At 41.6% G+C, this 10926-nt stretch overlaps 4 non-coding genes across 4 annotated transcripts; all 4 read right to left on the bottom strand.

The window, feature by feature from the left end:
* Window positions 1–9040: 9040 nt before the first annotated feature.
* trnar-ccu (transfer RNA arginine (anticodon CCU)) lies at window positions 9041–9113 on the bottom strand. The gene has a single exon. It is a non-coding gene; the product is annotated as a tRNA-Arg (tRNA).
* Window positions 9114–9360: 247 nt separating this feature from the next.
* On the bottom strand, window positions 9361–9433 carry trnar-ccu (transfer RNA arginine (anticodon CCU)). Its single transcript has one exon. It is a non-coding gene; the product is annotated as a tRNA-Arg (tRNA).
* Window positions 9434–9997: 564 nt separating this feature from the next.
* trnar-ccu (transfer RNA arginine (anticodon CCU)) lies at window positions 9998–10070 on the bottom strand. The gene has a single exon. It is a non-coding gene; the product is annotated as a tRNA-Arg (tRNA).
* A 245-nt stretch (window positions 10071–10315) lies between these two features.
* On the bottom strand, window positions 10316–10388 carry trnar-ccu (transfer RNA arginine (anticodon CCU)). Its single transcript has one exon. It is a non-coding gene; the product is annotated as a tRNA-Arg (tRNA).
* Window positions 10389–10926: the final 538 nt, after the last annotated feature.

Below are 10926 nucleotides of genomic sequence, written 5' to 3' on the forward strand. Positions count from 1 at the left end.
ATTTTGCTTCGACTGTTCACTCTTCCTTTCTCCTCTCCTCTCTTCTCTTCTCCTCTCCTCTCCTCTCTTCTCATCTCCTCTCCTCTGTTCTCCTCTCCTCTCTTCTCCTCTCCTCTCCTCTCCTCTCTTCTCCTCTCCTCTCTTCTCCTCTCTTCTCTTCTCCTCTCCTTTCCTGTCCTTTCCTCTCCTCTCCTCTCCTCTCTTCTCCTCTCTTCTCCTCTCCTCTCCTCTCCTCTCATCTCTTCTCCTCTCCTCTCCTGTCCTCTCCTCTCCTCTCCTCTCCTCTCCTCTCCTCTCCTCTCCTCTCCTCTCTTCTCCTCTCCTCTCCTCTCCTCTCCTCTCCTCTCCTCTCCTCTCCTGTCCTCTCTTCTCTTCTCCCCTCCTCTCCTCTCCTCTCCTCTCTTCTCTTCTCCTCTCCTCTCCTCTCCTCTCCTCTCCTCTCCTGTCCTCTCCTCTCTTCTCCTCTCCTGTCCTCTCCTCTCTTCTCCTCTCCTGTCCTCTCCTCTCTTCTCTACTCCTCTCTTCTCCTCTCCTCTCCTCTCCTCTCCTCTCCTCTCCTCTCCTCTCCTCTCCTCTCTTCTCCTCTCCTCTCCTCTCCTCCTCTCATAACGTCCAGCCCAGTGAGTCTGATTTGATCTCTGCCTGATGGTGATCTCTCTCCCCGAGCACTGACAGGTACGATGGGCTTCACATCCTTCGACTCGGCGCACAATGACTCAGGCAGAGTGATCAGAAAGTGCGATGCTCTCTTCTCTGTAAATGAACAGGCTCAGAGTGGAAACGAAAAGCAATTGGGGGCAGGTGGAGACATGGGAGCCAAAGTAAAGTGAATACAAGAGTATGCATCCATACATGTGTGTGTTAGAGAGACAGATTCAAGTCTGACAAGTAGAGACAAAGAAACAAGATGGCTTCAGCCGCTGTGTCTTCCAGGAACAGAAGTTTACTGCAAGTTTGTGGATTTGTTTCTTATTACAAATCATTATACCTTTTTTTTCTTACATGACATTTTCTTTTACACATCTGCAATTAAATAACTTTTGAGACTGTCGACACTATCGTAAAAAGCATCTTGCTGTCTCAGTTTTGGCTTTACCTTGCAATCGTCCATATATACTAAGAAATATTTAAAGTAATCTATCAATCTATTCCTCACATTGACACTTGTGCATTGAAGTTGAACGTCCTACCAAAGAGGCAACATATTAAAATCAACAAAATCCCATGCTTTTTCTTTAATGCCGTGCTGTTTTTGGTTGCAACAGTGCATTTCAACAAAAATGTTTTGCTTTTTTGAAAAAAATCTAGATCGAAAATGATGTGAATAAACATGACATCCTTTCTTTCCATGTCAATATAGCCAAGACTTAGTTTTTTGCAAACAAATTATATTTACGATAATCTGCCATAATGCCGATTCCCAAAAATTATCTCATGTTGCTAATCACAGCTTGCATTTGTGTATTTAGTTAAACAGGCCCTGAAGGAGGGAAATGTTCTCCCTGATTACAGCGTACATCTCCCATAAGTAGCATGAGCAGCAATGATGTAGGTGACATGCTGTAACCCCTCATGCAACCCAGCACACACATTGTCTGGAATCTGGCGCTCTATTTAAGCTGAAACATATGCCATCTCTCCCTCTAATGCTGTGCTGATGCTGCTGCATCTGTACCACTGCTGCTTTTCTGCCCACCACCACCCCAGCATCTGCACTGGCAAACACTGTTTTTGAGCAGCTGATCAAATTCATCATTCACACTCTTTCAGTTTTCTGAATTAGAAAGAAGAAACTGTCATAAAATAAATAAACTGAATTGTGAGTTTGGTTGTATTACTTTAAAAGAGAGGACAGGACCAACGTTTGTCTATAGCCAATATTTACAAGTGAAAAGTTGTTTGGTGAGCGTACTCTCGAACTGACTGATTTAGTGAGCAGGTGGATGAGTGTGTTTCTGTAGCAAAAAGAAGAGGGAGATGTTCAGTGAGTCTGTAGAACACGCTAACTAACTCTTGAGGAATTGGTCTCTAAAAGAGGGACTACTATCTTTCCTGTCTTACACACCCAAGCGCACACACACACCCAAGTGCACACACACACACACACACACACACACACACACACACACACACACACACACACACACACACACACACACACACACACACACACACACGTGTAAACCGCTATCAGTTGTCAGAGTTGGTTTGTATAGACTCAGATAAGGTTGCCCTATCGTATAGTCTCCCTTAAAGTGCACACACACACACACACACACACACACACACACACACACACACACACACACACACACACACACACACACACACACACACACACACACACACACACACACACACAGTGTAAGTCATGATCCTCCACTTATCACCTCCTATGTACTGTAGTGATATATCTCATCTTTATTAAAAGTTTGCATCATCAACTTTCTTGGGTGAAGTATTGATCAATAGAGGAAATCAGTCTGTTAAAAAAATGTCAACACTAAATCCACTTTTTGAGTGAGTCTCATAGTGTTCATTACAACAAAATGTTATTTTCCCTTTTTTCCAGAGCATCAACATCAGTAGATTACTGTAACATGGCTCAGACAAGTCGAAGCATTTGGACTTTACCTTAGTTATTTAATCTCTAAAAACAATACAAGAGACATTTCAGATAGTGTTGCTGTTTTAGGTTTAATGAGATTTTTGTTATTTTCTAATACAACTCAACACATTAGAGAAGCTTTACAGAGCGAGAATGTAAGTGCAAAGTCACAAGTACATTTTCTATTGGATATATATATGGAGGATATATCCTTCCCTTCTGAATTGCCCTTGCTCCTGAGTTCCACCCCTATGGTGAAGGAAACATTTTCTTACTGGATTTTTCATATTTGATAATAACTAGCCAACGGTCCTGAGGAAGCATGTAAAATGCATTGCACAATAGAAAACAAATGTCAAACCCAGAGGCAAGAAGCTATTTCTCAAATGTTTGGGTTGACGATAGACCTGACGTGTGACCGAGGAGTCTGTATACTGTGTTCACTTTCACCTACAAAACAACCTCACACATTTCCCCTGCCACTGACAGATGCCTCAAAAGCAATGGATGAGTAAGAGAGTGTGTGTGTGTGTGTGTGTGTGTGTGTGTGTGTGTGTGTGTGTGTGTGTGTGTGCGTGTGTGTGTGTGAGAGCTGACAGACAATTACTGTGGTCCGCATGAAGGTCGCTGTGTCCCCGGACCCACTGGGTCGAAATCATTGTTCTAAATGTTCTAATAGTTGCTGCGTCTTTACTGATTTCCTCTGGGGTACAAACTGGAATTGACTTTGCTCAACCCATGATACATCATATGTTGTTTTTGGTTTTTTCCATTCTTTACTCTTTTCAGTTCTCTCCTAAAGTACCTTACAACAAAGTCCTATTGATTTTGATCCCTGTATATCACCACCTGTTAAACAGGGCCATGTTTTCCGCTTTGTTTTCTGTCGGTTCTGTCGGTTTGTCTTATTTTTGATATGCACAGTCTTAAAAATATCTTTAATTATTTAAATATACACCCTTACACATACCAACTATTAAAAGAACAATTTTTTGTTTAACTTGACAGTCAGAAGAAAGCACATAACCACGTAGAAAACCCCACTGAGGTAGACCTATATGGACATCCATTTTTAACAGTTTACTTTACTCATTTATGCTGCAATTTATGCTGAAAAGACAAAAACAAGATTAAAATGCTCAATTTGGGTTAGACTATGGATAGAGAGGTGTCATCAAGTAATTCACACAGTTCCATAGAAATTGCCTTGTTAGAGGATATATTTCTTGATGACGCAAACGTTTTTTACGATCATACGATAGAATTTGTGTGCTCACAATTCCGCCGACTGAAATTACACCAATCACGGTCTACCTTGCTTGGTGTGTTGCTTTATGTATTCAAGAAAAAGCCTTCATGGCGTATGTGTCAAGAAAATGAAACAGGAAAAAAACTATTTTTAGTGAACAAAAACTGCACTTCTACTGATAAAACTGTCTTATTTCCAACTGAGAATCCACCACAGCCTCTGTTAATACCATCCTAACTACAATCTTCCTTCTCTTCTCTTCTCATTTGGCGGCCCTCCTACGGCATAGCAGAGGGCTGAACCTCATTTTAGCAGAGCTCAAAGACTCCAAGAGGGGTAAAGATCTGGCTGATAATAAGCCTGCTCTTGGCTACTGGGTCAGTTGGGTGGGACTGGTTAATTAGACGGCTACGGTTATGGCTTCTGTAGCCTGGAGAGTGTGTGTGTGTCAGTCTTGTTGGCAGAATGGAGAATGTCTGTTCACACTTTGCGATGATATGGCACATGTGTGTGTGTGTGTGTGTGTGTGTGTGTGTGTGTGTGTGTGTGTGTGTGTGTGTGTGTGTGTGTGTGTGTGTGTGTGTGTGTGGCCTGGTTCCGTCGGTGGCTCATCGTGGGGTTTTTGTTAATTTGCTGTAGTAATCTTTGCCAAAACACCCCAGGATTGTCACCTTGGAAGGACAAGAGGAGAGGCAACAGTGTGTGCTTTATAGTGTCGTTCACAAGACGTCAGCAGCTCGACACCCGCTAATCACAGCTGCGGCTTTCATCTAATGACCTACAGTGTCTTTTCAGGCAGAAATCATGAGCTGATTTACTGTCACAAGGTGGCAGTGAGTGTAGAAGACTTGCTGTTGCTTTGTCTGAGGCTGCATCCTCAGACCAATGATGTACCGGCTGTGTACACACAACCCAGACGTGCTACACCGAAATTGCTCCCCGAAAAACTTATTGAGAGACTGGAGCTCCTCAGGATTGGAGCCTCTGGTCTAATAGAGATTGGTGACAGTTTGGAAGGAATGAAAAATCAGGCTGATCCATATGGAGCTGAGGAAAAGGCCACATGAGGTGCAGGACGTATAACCACATCATTCTTCATCCCTGCTTTTCTTAGAAATTAGGTTTATGTACTACTAATACATTTCCCAAACACACTGTGGTAAGAAACATAATCGCTCCCTAGGGTATTTTCATAGGCGGCATTTTTGTACTGCATGGGAGTCATAGAAGTTCACCTACAGGAACCTCCAAATCTCACTTACAGTATTCATACATCACTGCTCATTTAACAAGAAGGGTTATTTACACGAGAAAGCTAACAAAAATGTAACCGGAGAGGCTAGATTAGAGAACTTCTCTTGTTACGGGGCAGGTGAAATCGTCAGAGAAATTCAGGGGACAGGAAGAGACTTGTTTGCTAACAAGTTTGCTGGATCATCTTAAAAGGGAATAACCAGCACGAGCATATACATTATTGTAATAGTGGATATTGTTGTAAAACAAACATCCTATTGATACATTCAGGACATTTCTGCAACATCATTACAGTATTCTCTTGTTTTTTCGATAAAAACATGATCTGAGCATTACTTTTCCTCAAAAAGGTTTATTTTGCTGAGGTTTCTAGAAAAATAAAGCCCAGTTTATTAAAAAATTAAATGAGAAAGGAGAGCAAATGAAATGTCTGTAATCTGCGAAAAAAATGGGTCCTTGGTAATTAAGATATAATCTGTGTCATTAAGAAAAAAAATTCCCTGACAACCAAAATTGTCAGCGTTACACCCAAAAGTGAGGATTTACATGTATTATCTATCCCAGCTGTTTTTGAAAGTGTAACGAATCTTTCTCAAAGGGAAAATAAAGGCATTTTTCACATACGCTGTATTTTTGTGTTTATTTGATTTCCTATTTTCTCGAAAAATGGTCTGGATCTGGGCTTCCTGAATGGCCAAGCTCATTCCCTTCCAGAGATTCGCGTGATTGTGGGAAGTGAGACTGAAGATTGCTGAAGTAATTAACGTTCCTGCTGGCTGGCAGATCCAATCGTCTCGGATAGGAGGGGAAAGGGGTTTTTGCCTACACACGCGCTGGCACACACTCAGAAACACACACAACAGATTCTCAAATGCAAAGTTTAATTGCGTACTGTAGCACAATAAAATGTGTCCTCATATGCACAGACAGCTGTCACACTCAGAGTGCTGTACTGCTTTGATGATTTAGTTAATGTGATAGTGGAAGGCAAAACAACCAGAGTGTCTGTCGTTTACGTCACGCTTCTGCATGTATGTCAGTGAAATAGTAATGATGTTGTTTGTTTGGTTTGGGCATCTCCCTTTAATAAAGCTATCATTATCAGAAAGCCAGTGTGTGTGGGGAATCTTTTTGGATGCTCATGGGAGTTTTTTATCCCCATACTTTCCTGGTTTTCCCCATCATCATCCTGCAATGCATTTTGTAATCCTTTTTCTTTCCTGTTCTGCCCTCTTTAGCTTTCACTCTCCTATCTCTCCCTCTCCTCTTTCACCGTGTCTTCCTTCCCATTTCTTCTCTATCTTCTCTCGAAACCACCTCATCTACTTCCCTCCTCCTCTCTTATAACTTATTCTATCTCCGCTCTGACAATTCTCAGACATCTCCTTCACCATCTCTAGTTTCCTCCTCCTCCACACAAAAACTCTCTGCCATTGTCCCGAATATGTCTCTGCTTCTCTTTATTTTTCTCCCTCTTTCCTTCCTCCCTCTCACCAATGAATGAAAATCAGGTCGGCCATTTATCTCAAGGTGACTCCGAGCATCTGGAGCCGCTATTTGTGAAGCAATATATTCACAGGCGGGAGGTGTGAGGAGTCCTGACTCAGGTTGTGGCAAACAGCCCTGTCAAAGTTGCTGCTATTTGTTTACATACATAAATGCTGTTTATGTGAGCTAAAAATAATTTAGATACCAAGTATTTATTAATTTCACTTTTGGTATTATTTCAAAAGGGTTTAATATCCCTGGTGGAAAAGGACAAGTGCGGTGTGTATGTGTGTGGGCTTAAGTGAACACATGAATAATTTTTAGCTTCGAAGTTGGTCCTTATAGACTCCACCCGGACATGAATATTAATCTTCATGCTTCACTCCTTATTGTTCTTCATCCCTGACTTTGCTCCCCTCCTCTTTCGCCTGAATTTTGATTCCACATTACAATGAGTGCTTGTTTGTTAGAAAAACATTGTTTGAATGTGTATGGGATTATATGTTTATTTAAGGGTGAGTACTGCTGTCAATGTATCAGTGTCTATGTGTGTTATGTGTGCAGCCTGTCCCAGGTGCTCCATTGATGTTTTCATATGCACGACCCTCATCTTTCATCATTAGGCATGACAGGCCCTTCATCAATACAGATGCAACCGCAAATAACACACACAAACAGACACACGCTCGCACACACAAACATGCAGGCATTATGTGACAGGATTGCCTGCAAGAAATCCTAATCACAGTTTATGTTTTTGAAGTAATACAAAATAAATACTGAAATCATATACAGTATGATACTCAATTAAACCCAAATTCCCACATGGTCATTTGCAATAATACTACCAGGTTATACTGTAGTAGTAGTAGTAGTAGTCCAGTGGGGACCTTTCTCCCTGCGTGTGCCTCTCCGCCTCTGTTCCTTACTTCTTACTTGCTACCCTTTTCCCTCAACCTATCCTAAGGGAGTGCATGTATGTAGACACGTTAGTTTAGCTGCTATAGGCTTAGACTGTCGGGGACACACCTTACTTCGTCTTTCTGTCTGTTTGTACCTGTGTACTCTCATGTTCCAATTAACCCAGCTTCTCCCAAATCTCTTTTTTGTGTCTACATATACGCCGGGATCTTGAGTCGAGGCTGATCCTGTTGCTGTGGTCCTGTGTCCTGCATCCTCTATCCTGAGTACTGGATCTGAGTCCTGGACTTCGAGTCTTGGCTGAAGCAGTCTCTGCGGTCCTGCCTGACTCTCACCATACTACTTCACTGATGGCTCCCACAGGATTGTTGACATCCTCGTGGATTCATCTTCCTATTATACACACATGCATTTCCAAACATTTGGTCTACCTACGCTGTAAAATGTATTATCTCTTCAATTTACACACGGCACCTATTGCACGTCTGTCCGTCCTGGGAGAGGAATCCCTCCTCTGTTGCTCTCCCTGAGGTTTCTCCCATTTTCCCCTTTAAACTGTGGGGTTTCTCTGGAAGTTTTTCCTTGTACGATGTGAGGGTCTAAGGACAGAGGGTGTCGTATTGTCATACTGATATTCTGTACAAACTGTGAAGTCCACTGAGACAAATGTAACATTTGTGATATTGGGCTATATAAATAAACATTGATTGATTGATTGATTGATTGATTGATTGATTGATTGATTGATTGATAGTATTGTATGTCAAAGAATTAAGAAAAAACAACGGGGTAGTATCTTGAAAAAATAAGGGGGGGGGGGGGGGCAAGAGCTCCAACAAGCCGTTTAGGACAGAGAGTGAATACACATACTTTACAGAGATGCTGTATGAGAAACCAATGTGAGTTTGGAACATTGAACAATGTAAATCTATTCTAGTAGACCTCGACAATGGAATTATGATCAGTAGAAATGGCCATGACTTGGGACCTTTAATGAAAGGTGTGCTTTAAAACCTTTGAGTAGGACAAACATATCATGTTAAAGTCTAGGAGAAATATCATGGTAAAAAAGCCTGCAATACCATAGACATATGGGAGAACGTGTCATCTTGTACAAGGTCACTTTTCATGAAGGGTGTGAGTTCAAACCATTGACAAGGTGAAACGCAAGTAACCCTTCATCACAGTTATACAAAGCAATCACCCCAGATGGGACTCGAACCCACAATCCCTAGCTTAGGAGGCCAGTGCCTTGTCCATTAGGCGACTGGAGCAAAAGTATTTGCCCCAAATATGACAAAAACCGACGATGTATATTGTGTAGAAGAATATCCGAAATAAAAGCTACATTCCTGAAAGGTTTAGCACAAACATCATGGTATAATCCATGCAGTAACATAGATGTTCCTATTGGAGAATGTATCCTCTTGCAAAATGTCACTTTTACTGAATGGTGTGCTTTAAAACCTCTGAGTAGCTGGCACTTTCTAAACTCCTGCATCACAGTTATACAAAGCAATCAACCCAGATGGGACTCGAACCCACAATCCCTGGCTTAGGAGGCCAGTGCCTTATCCATTAGGCCACTGGGGCAAAAATGTGTGAACCAAATATGAGAATAAATGACAATGTATACTTTGTAGAAAAATATCTAAAATAAAAACTACATAATGTCAAAAGTCTAGGAGAAATATCATGGTAAAAAAGCCTGCAATACCATAGACATGCCTATGGGAGAACGTGTCATCTTGCAGAAGGCCGCTTTTCATGAAGGGTGTGAGTTCAAACTACTGACAAGGTGAAACGCATTAAACCCTTCATCACAGTTATACAAAGCAATCACCCCAGATGGGACTCGAACCCACAATCCCTGGCTTAGGAGGCCAGTGCCTTATCCATTAGGCCACTGGGGCAAAAATGTTTGCACCAAATATGACATAAAACGACGACGTATAATGTGTAGAAAAATATCCCAAATAAAAGCCACATTCGTCAACATTTTAGGAGAAACATTATGGAATAATTCATGCCAAATATAGTAATCCTATGGGAGAATGTATCCTCTATCACAAGGTCACTTTCACTGAAGGGTGTGCTTTAAAACCTCTGAGTAGCTGGCATTTTCTAAACTCCTGCATCACAGTGATACAAAGCAATCAATCCAGATGGGACTCGAGCCCACAATCCCTGGCTTAGGAGGCCAGTGCCTTGTCCATTAGGCCACTGGGGCAAAAATATGTGAACCAAATATGAGAATAAACGACAATGTATACTTTGTAGAAAAATATCTAAAATAAAAACTACATAATGTCAAAAGTCTAGGAGAAATATCATGGTAAAAAAGCCTGCAATACCATAGACATGCCTATGGGAGAACGTGTCATCTTGCAGAAGGCAGATTTTCATGAAGGGTGTGAGTTCAAACCACTGACAAGGTGAAACGCATTAAACCCTTCATCATAGCTATACGAAGCAATCACCCCAGATGGGACTCGAACCCACAATCCCTGGCTTAGGAGGCCAGTGCCTTATCCATTAGGCCACTGGGGCAAAAATGTTTGCACCAAATATGACATAAAACGACGACGTATAATGTGTAGCGAAAAATCCAAAATAAAAGCTACATACGTGAAAAGTTCAGGAGAAACATCATGGTAACATCCCTGAAATACCATAGACATGACTATGAGAGAACGTGTCATCTTGCAGAAGGCCGATTTTCATGAAGGGTGTGAGTTCAAACCACTGACAAGGTGAAACGAATTAAACCCTTCATCACAGTTATACAAAGAAATCACCCCAGATGGGACTCGAACCCACAATCCCTGGCTTAGGAGGACAGTGCCTTATCCATTAGGCCACTGGGGCAAAAATGTTTGCACCAAATATGACAAAAAAGGACGATGTATACTGTGTAGAAAAATATCCCAAATAAAAGCCACATTCGTCAACATTTTAGGAGAAACATTATGGAATAATTCATGCCAAATATAGTAATCCTATGGGAGAATGTATCCTCTATCACAAGGTCACTTTCACTGAAGGGTGTGCTTTAAAACCTCTGAGTAGCTGGCACTTTCTAAACTCCTGCATCACAGTGATACAAAGCAATCAATCCAGATGGGACTCGAGCCCACAATCCCTGGCTTAGGAGGCCAGTGCCTTGTCCATTAGGCCACTGGGGCAAAAATATGTGAACCAAATATGAGAATAAACGACAATGTATACTTTGTAGAAAAATATTTAAAATAAAAACTACATAATGTCAAAAGTCTAGGAGAAATATCATGGTAAAAAAGCCTGCAATACCATAGACATGCCTATGGGAGAACGTGTCATCTTGCAGAAGGCCGATTTTCATGAAGGGTGTGAGTTCAAACCACTGTCAAGGTGAAACGCATTAAAC

This window comes from Notothenia coriiceps, unplaced genomic scaffold (genome assembly GCF_000735185.1).
Source record: "Notothenia coriiceps isolate Sejong01 unplaced genomic scaffold, NC01 NC01_scaffold00000715, whole genome shotgun sequence".
NCBI lineage: Eukaryota > Metazoa > Chordata > Actinopteri > Perciformes > Nototheniidae > Notothenia > Notothenia coriiceps.